This window comes from Phlebotomus argentipes, unplaced genomic scaffold (genome assembly GCF_947086385.1).
Source record: "Phlebotomus argentipes unplaced genomic scaffold, Phlebotomus argentipes genome assembly scaffold_4, whole genome shotgun sequence".
In the NCBI taxonomy this organism is placed as follows: Eukaryota; Metazoa; Arthropoda; class Insecta; order Diptera; family Psychodidae; genus Phlebotomus; species Phlebotomus argentipes.
In genome coordinates, this window is record NW_026776174.1 from 10,917,823 (window position 1) to 10,927,320 (window position 9,498).

Below are 9,498 nucleotides of genomic sequence, written 5' to 3' on the forward strand. Positions count from 1 at the left end.
TTACGAGAAAGAGGAATGCTTTTCCATGCGCCTTTTTCCACACTCACACACACACACACATAAACGATGTCCGCATGACTGCACGGAAGCTCCTCGTCGGGGTGCTTTTTGAAGCTGTCTCCCAAAATGGGTAATTTAAATTCCACGCTCTGTGTACTTGACTTTCCCACATCTTGGGAAATACCAAATACTCGTGCGGTCAATTATGTGTACGTTCTCTAGATTTCAGCGCAGCACAAGAACTTCCTTTGCTGGCGCCAGACGAAAAAAAGATGCATGAAATTGAATCACATCAAAGCAGATTTTTTTGCCGAAACTATAGATTTTCCACGTGCAGGCGTTTTTGGTGCTGTTCTAGAGAGAATAATAAATTCTTGTCGGCATTGTTTTGGTGTATACGCAAGTCCTCTCTATGCTGTGAATTTCGTCCTGCGGCGCTTTACAATTCATTTATGGATGCCACTTTCACGGGAATATTGATTCCATTTCACCTGCGAGGTATTTTCCGACGTCTGCGAGGAAAATTTCCCTCTGTCGTTATCATTTCACAAGATACTTGTGTGTCTATTTCCATAATATGATAAACACATGCGTGCAAAGGAATTTGCATCAATTCAGCAGAGAGTTAAAAATTCCCCACCGTTGATTTCAATTGAATTCACAAGTGGCTTTGTCTTCTGGAAATGTAATTCCGCTGCTTTGTACTCCAATAGAGCAATCCAACCGCCTTCTCACTTACCTCAATTCCCTTCCACCTTCGCATAATCGCCGACCAGAGCTCCTGGGCGGAGGATATTTGTGTGATCCGATCCCTGGCAGTCAACTAATCGCAATTCCTGCGATGTGCATCGCAGCTTCACCGCACTTTTATCCGCACTGGAATATGCGGGAATGCCAAATCGCTGCCAATTGAAGACTGACGTGAGTGGCGAAGGCACGAGTTGAGGAAGGATTTGCCACGCGGAAGAGGCGAAATGCAATAAAATGGCAATTAATCTTCATTAAGTGGATTGACGTTGGCGCAATACCACGATTCATACATTTCATTTTTGCTCACTCTTCCTCTTCATGCACAGTGCATGAATGACGAGAATAAGAATCGGATTTTGGCATTTATCTGGCTGGAATTTGCATCACAGCTTATCTGCGATCGCGTAAAAAAATCAAATCCCGCAAAAAAGGACTTTTAGAGCCCAAACATGCAGAGCTAATGAACATTTTAGTAGTTTTCAGCTCAGTGGAAAGGACTTACAAAATTCCATCTTTCATTTCAAAACCATGCATCCACCGCTAGGGGCGCTAAAGACAAACATATTATTTTCGAAAACCTAAAATCGAATTTCTCGAAAACAAGACGGCGCATTTTCTTCAAATTTTAGTATGTTGTAACTGAGGTCTAGATCTTTCCTATTTACTGGCCTATATCTCAGCTGTTTAGCGAACGATTTTGATCATCTTTTCACTGAAAGACGTGTCTTTACGCCTTTTAATACACCACATCCACCATGTGTCTGTGATGTCTTCGCAAACGCCGCCATATTGAATTAACTCTGAATTAATTCTCTGGAAGTTCTCATGGTTTATATAAAAATTTAGATTGAATTTATTGTTTTAGTTTTATTCGAAAGAGCAACAGTAAATCCCAGCTAAATAACATTTTTCCAGCATAAATTCTCTCCCACATTTCTCCATGCGGAATTGTTGGAGTAATTTTGTTGCACAGAAATACTTAGGCAAAAATATGTGTAATATTGTATCAGACTGTCTACATTTCACAAGTGTGGCATCCATATATGTGATTTTGCCAAGAAGTGAAGCGCCAACCATTTGAGTTGGCGAATGAAAAATTCTCTTCAACAGGGACGAAACGTGATTCATAGATTTTACTGTCTTTCTCATGCTATTTCTAAAATTGGATTCTTCATCGCTCTTCACTGAGGAGCACACTTATCAGCATTTTTTGTTGTTTGCAACAAGACAACATATACAGCATGAAAGCTTTATGTATCTTCTTTACTTTCAGCAAACCGTAAAAGTCCTTATGACGTGAAGAAGACTTGCTTGGCACGTTTCGATATTAGACAGGTTCTTCCACTCCTTTTTGCCATTCATACACTCTGCAAGTTTGTCCCTTTTTTCACAGGGATGTGCACGATGAAAATTAAAGTTGCATTCTTTTTTTTCTTGCAATTCCACCATGAATTGCATCATTTTTCCCTTCGCATTGTTTTTACTGTTCATTGACACTTCAATTTTCCCTGGGGCGAAGACACAGAGCATTATACAGAAATATTTCACACGATGAGCAGTGAGCAGAGTGCAATGAGAGCAGTAAAAAATCACTCGTTTCACCATCCAGAGTGACGAATGCACGAATTTAATGGGATTAGAAGTGATGCTGCACTCGAATTTGAAACATTTGATCGCCCATGAATTGGCAAAGCCCTCTAAAAAGCTCCCTTTCTGTGCGATTTACTTGCCACATCCTGTTTGCAGTGCCACAAATAACATCCATAAATTCAAATGAAATTGTATAAATTCTTTGTGACCTCCTTTCTATGCACATGAAGTGACAAGATAAAATACCTCCTTGTGAATAATGTAATGGAATCGATTTTCAGCGGAAATGGCTTTGGGTCAATTAATTTAACGATTCCCACATTTCGTGCCATGAGTGTGGTCAATGTTAATAAACAGTGAAATCAATCAAATGAATTTACCAAAAAATTTATCTCCACTCTCCCTGGCACACAAGAGGGCTCATCAATGTATCCTAATGTATTCATGGGGTGAACGAGAGCGAAGCTGAGTGCGGAGGAGTGAAGGTGAGCGAAATGGCTGTACGTTCGAGTGCGTGTTGTTATGTCATTTAATTATGGGGTTGAATGTGATAAAACTCAACATTTCATTCGCTTCCGCAAAAGGTCATTAATCATAATAATATTTGGGCATTGGAGTGTGCCGTGTCTGCTTTCGCCCCAGCGCCACGACATACCTACACACATAGCACAGCACCCGAGCTCGCATCCCCGCTCAGCCACTCACGCTGCCAGCATGTATACTAAGCGCTCATATATCAATTACAGAAATTACACTCTGGAGATTTTTAGAATGGGCAGAGAGAGGAAGTGAGATTAAGACGTGAATTGGAGTGAAAAATAAATCTCGAAGCTTAGAAAGGATTTGTCGCCATACAGTGGGTACTTCCATAATTATATTAACGCTCACTTCACACCCTCACATTTTTGATTGATGCCTCGCAAAGCGGGCGATAAAGTGTTCCTGTGCTTAATTGATTGTTAATAAGGGCCCGGAGATTTGATGTGTGTGCACGACTGACAATCTCAGTTCTATTTCTCAAGCGCAATGACCTCAAATCCGCCGCCAAGACAATTGGATTTGCAAGGAATTTTTGCTGTTTACATCCAAGACACCTGTTAAAACTCGTAAGATTTGTCCTGTAAAGAGCCTTAACATGAATTGTGTGTGCGAAATTGAATTCATCTGCTTAACAATGAGTGGTTTTTAGTCAAACAATGCATAATAACTATTTTCTCCCCTAATGCAACGATTTTCGTTAGTGAATTATTATACATAATGCAAAAAGCAATATTTGCCGTATTTCTTCTAACATTGACTGAATAATCAAAGCCACAGATTCAGTATAATTATACTCGGGAGAAGCTATTTGAAATGGCAAAACTAGCTTATAATTTCATCTAATATTCGATATTTCGCGTTATTTGGCGTAGTTTTTAGTAAAACACTTGTCAGATTTCACATATTTCTCCATATAAACTCTTAAACATTTACTGTGTTTCACATAAATAGGGCATCGTTCAGAATATGGTAATTTTTGCATAATTCCTTCCCAGAAGAATCTGCAATTTGTGTGATTTCCTTCTGATTTCTCCTTGGATTTCTTGCCCTCTATTGATGTCAGAATAGGGATCACAATTAGTAATTAAAGCCAGTGCAGAGAATTAATGTTTCAAACATGCTTTCAACCGATTTCTCTGATGAGAATTTCGATTGGCAGCAGCGAGCAAAACATATTAGCTTCTCCTTTGCATTATGTTGACGTGTAACAATACACTTATATAGTGAGCTTTCCATGCGGAGCTTTGGCAAAGCTGTCGTCTCCATATTACACGTGAATTGTGGTTAGAAGTTGAGATGATGTGTCTGGAACAGCGACAAATGAGATGCAAATTTTCGGATTGTAGCCACTTGAAGAGAGAAATACATTATTTTAGATTGTCTCTCCAGTTTCCCATTCTCAAGCTCAACCTTTTATGTGGTATGGCGTGTTTGTCTTTCCACTGATACATCAACTGTGCTTAGAATTTCCATCTATCGCAAGTAGAAAATCTGCGCACAACAGGCAGTCAATTGGCTGATGAATTTGCGACAAACTGCGTTCAATTTGCACGTATTGACGATGAGACGGAAGTGTGGGTGTGAAGTAATGACTATAGTTACATTTAAATGAGATATTCAACATTGTATTTACAGTTTTAGAATGAATGAAGTGGCTGCATTTGTGCTGTATAATGTATGAAGTGCTTATAAGCCCCATTTGCATTTTAAGTGCCTGTAAAAGCTTATTGCGATATGCTCGGGAGAGGCAAAACCTAATTGGGAGTCAAAGGGCTCCAACTGTCTAAATATTTCATGTTAGTTCGCATTTATGCATATTTCCCATTGACAAAGCGATGCTCCTGCTGCAAAAAGTCTTTCGCAAAAGCTCCGCATGCGAAATGACGAAACACAACATTAATCTGCAGCTGCTGTAATTTTTCAATTTACCAAAGCTTGCGTGTAGAGAAATTGCAGTTGAGTAAAATATGTAGGCTAATAAGGAACTCACAGAAGTTAAAATTCATTGAATTACCATTACTAGACCAACAATTAGTTTATTTACACTGAAAGTTATGCGCATATAATTAGCAAGGGATTTTATGCTATCGCACAACTTACTTTTCATGCTTCACATGTGCAAGAAATAAACCCAGGAAAAGCTCATTAACTAATTGAATTTGAACATCACATCGTGGTGAAATGCACCGAAATGCAATGGTGATTAATTAAAAACTGCGATAATTGAAGTTAAGTGGCACATTTCGATTAGAGAATTTTCAATATATGCTCACTTTCCATTCGTTCTGCCGGAGTGACGGCTTTGTTGAAGGGAAATTAAATTATGGAATTTTGAGAAAGTCATCATCTGACTGAAAGTGGCGCCCCGAAGAATGTCGTGAATCCTTCATGTCACTCTCGCTTGCGAGGAACCTGGCGGAGAAATGGAGGAATGTTGTGCTGTATTCCGCTGAAGTGTTATTTGCGGAGGCCGAGGCAGCCAATATGGAACACACACGTTTTCAATTTTATTTTTGTGTCATTTCCATCACTGCCATTTGTATGTACATCAAGTGTGTGGGCTGGTCTGAATGCCGCCGCTATATATGCTCGCGTGGCAAAGTATATAGTGTTTGTGTGTGTAAATGGGAAGTTCCAAAATTTTTTCCAATATACTTTCCTACATCGGATCAATTTGGGATTTGTGATTTGAGTAATATGATAGGTATATTTTTCACATAACAAATATGTGAAACAAATTTGCCATGAGTGAAGCGTAGTGATTTTTCTGCGGCAAAGTGAGCTCCATTTATAAACGGAATGTCTGAATGTATATCTGACCTTTATTTGTTATTAAAACTATTAGTAAAACGAGTGAAGCTGAATGGACAATTATCGACTCAATCTTGACTCTGACTCGCTCACGACGTCTCGAGGACCAGTCAAAATTACACGATGCACGATGTGATTAAATGTCAAAGGATTTATAAAAATACTTATGAAAGGCGTTGCAAAAGGAGTTATCCCATCACTTTTTCCAGGAATCAAGTGAGCATATTGATCAGAGAATAAATTTTCAAAATCCTGTTTCCACTTAATTGTGAGGTTAAAATGGTTCAAATCGATAAGTCATGACTTAATAAATAATGACGAGAACGAATTGGAGCACTAGAATATGCTTTAATGCTTTAAAAGAGCACAAAAGCTTCCCTTAGTTGCTCAAATTGGCAGTTTTACTTGCAAAAATTGTCTCTAAATCAGGATTTTATACTATTTTGGGAACTCCTGTTTAGGTATTTAAACAAAATTTAAGTACAATAAAATATTTGATGATTTTTTCTACATATTACCGCAAGAGGGCAGTAAAGTAGGCGTGGGAAACGCTTCTCATATCGTATTTTTCACATAATTTTCTCTCTTTTCTCACGCATTTTCACACTCTTTTACTTTTTGGCGATATTCTGGCCAGGAGAAAAAGACATTCGAGCGCGAGAATGAAGCTTTTTGTGTAGAAAATCCAGGTTTCATCATCAGGTGATCAGCTGATATAGTTTGGAAGGCATGTAGATATTCCGACGGTATTTGCAAAGGCAAATTTGGCAATTTTCAGAACCGTGACTAGAGTTTTTGAATATTTTTATTCAAATTTTGATTATTAGTAATTAATTAGTCATAAAATTCCAATATTTCACCTCCGAGTTGCAAATTTGACAATTTTTGCTTATTAATTAATTCTAGCCGAAGGTGTTTTTTTCCCGGAATCTGAATTTCCGTTCATTTGCTATTCTCTTTTGGCTGATTGTATCGCAATAATTTGTCATTTTGTATAGTTTCTGGGACGAAATTTGCAATGCCCCGAATGTGTGATAAATTTACAGTGTATTTACATGCGTAATGCGTAGGAAGCTAGTATGCAAATGAGGGATACAAATTTTCCGGAAATTCCACTCTCTTCAGGAATATGATATTCAATTTGGCGCACATCCATATAATTTAAAATATGTATGGCTGTATATAAGATCATACAATGCTACTTTGTAGGCAATAGAAAATGCTTAAACAGATAATTCATAAAGCAGGAAAACAACCCAATAAAAGTCTTGTGGGCGAGCAACAAGGCAGAAAAATCAAACAGCCAGAGTGAAGAGGACAAGTTGAATGGCACTATAAAGCTTCATCCTCCGGAGATACATTCTTCTCCAGGCAGCTCAGAAGTAGTCATATTTTTTCCTGCGACTTCCATTATCATAGAAATGTTTGTAACTTTAGCCTTTTTCATCTCTTCTTCATTCTCTGGCATCTCTTCTTTTACGAGCGCACACACAATACAGCAAAACTGAAGGGACACAATAAGTCGCCACAATTTTTGTCTTCCTCCTTCTGGGCGAGAAGTGGACGTGGAATTTCATTTTGCTCTGCATAAAGCAGCAGATGAAGGTTTAAACGCACGAATGGCAGGACAGAAGAGGACTCTCGCGAGCTTTTTAATAACCGCTGCATGGATGACGAAAAACTCGCGAGGCGCGAAGGAGGCAAAAATTGAGGCCACAAGTGAGTGATTTCTCTCGCGATATTGCGTGTCGTCGGCATTTTTCTTGTGCCGATTAGTGGGGTTTTTGGATTGTCATGCATTGCTGAATGCTTTCCACGGGGCTCAGCAATCAAAAGACAAGGTGTGGTGAAGATGGATTTAAAAGCCCTCACAGTCATGTATGTAAATTTAAAGCAATTAACATGTCAACGCTATTATTATAAACGAAATGCGCAAAAGTCGTTCCTGACACGCTGGAGATTTTCCTAGTGTTTGTTATTTTCATAAATTCTCCCCGGGTTTTCGCTGAGCCCACACCCAAGTTTTCCCGTCATCATCTACAAGAACTAAAGAATAAAATATGTATAGCAACCGAAATTCGCGGTAGACTAAGCAGGGAAAATTTACATTCGCAAATTGAATTTCAATTTAATTTCTGATCTTGTATATTAATTATTCAGTCCCGCGCGCGGTTTGACTAAGGGATGATAAGGGAATCTGGCGATGCAGGGAAAGTGTATGAAAATAAATCTGAATGAATGCGAAGGGGACGCACACAGTTCATTAAGAAATTACATAACGAGCTGATGTCATTATATCCCAAAGGTACACGCTCACCCAGCTAAGAACCACGATGACGGAGGGCAAGTGGGAAATTCTGATGACAATGGAGAAAGGAATAATAACGATAAAGGCGCGGTGTAATTGGACGATACTCGGGTGTGAATGTAAGAAGAAATGGTCTACGCATCTTGTGTGAGGAACAAAACGGCCGTATTAATGAATCATCATCATCGTAACACCGTCATTAGCAAAGAGTGCCTATTGTAGACTCCACTGCACCACGCCAGGCGCAGAGGGTGTAAATTGATTGTGAAGACGGCATATTCGTCTCCATTTTCTCGCTAAACTATTCGAGAAACTTCTCAAAAATAAACTGTGACTAGTCTTTGAGATTTTACAAGAATTGCAGCAACAGAAATGCTTAAACTTGATATTTGGAGCGATTCCCACTCAAACTGAAGAATGTTAAACTTCAAATATGTTAAAGTTTACCATCCGAAACAGATGAATGAGAAAAAGTAGGCTTTGCTATTCCTTCTAAAACAGTGTTAAGGTATTTTAACCAATTTCGCATTGTGTAAAAAAGGAAAAAATTGTGAAATTTCCCAAAATCATAGAAATACAAGTAAAAATTTGTAATTCAGTGGTAAATTTCTTTCATGTTGTTGCCTGAAAATCACAATTTTTTTTTATTCTTTATCTTACGATTACTGCTTTTAATCTGTTCATCTCAAGATCGTTTCAAAATAGCATATTCTAGCGGTACAAATTGTCTTAACATATGTAAACCAGAAGTCCAAATAACACAGGTGAATTTTTTAACACAGGCGATGATTTTTTAACACAAGTGGTGAATTATTTTTGACACATTCGCCATATAAAGCCTTAAAAGTGTGACTCAAAATAGTAAAGATTGTTTTAAATTAATGAAACACATTTTTAACATTCCTTGTTTCAGTGAAAATCGCTCCAATTACTCTCAACTAATGATGAAATTCAATATATTGTTGAAATAATAGAATTTATCAAAACAGTTCACGCGAAACTCAGCGGATTTTAATGAACAAATTAATTTGTAAATAAACATATAATAATTCTAAATATCGAAATAAATACCTATGATTGTTTACATAAATAAACAATTCAGGAAATTTGTAGTTAACGTGATGACTTTAAAACTCATTCAGACCATTGCAAATTGTATCTAATATTGACGCGTGACTTCAGGATGAACCACTAATTTATGCGGCAATTGTAATTTAATGTATGCAAGTTTATTAAACAGTGGAAGGCAGTAAATGACTTTTCACCTCATTTATGACTCTTTCGCTTGTATTTCAAGAGCTGAACTACTCGCGCTCCTTCCTTGGTCGCCGTCTTTCCTCCAGTTTATCTTAATCGCATGCATAGAGCCTCGATAGTGAGCGCCGCGCGGAGGGTGGAAAGTTACGGAAACCCCATTAAGCGTTTATGAAATTCAAAACTACGTAATTGAGTTCTAATACGAGACTAAAGAAATGAGATTTTAATCAAATTTACATCTA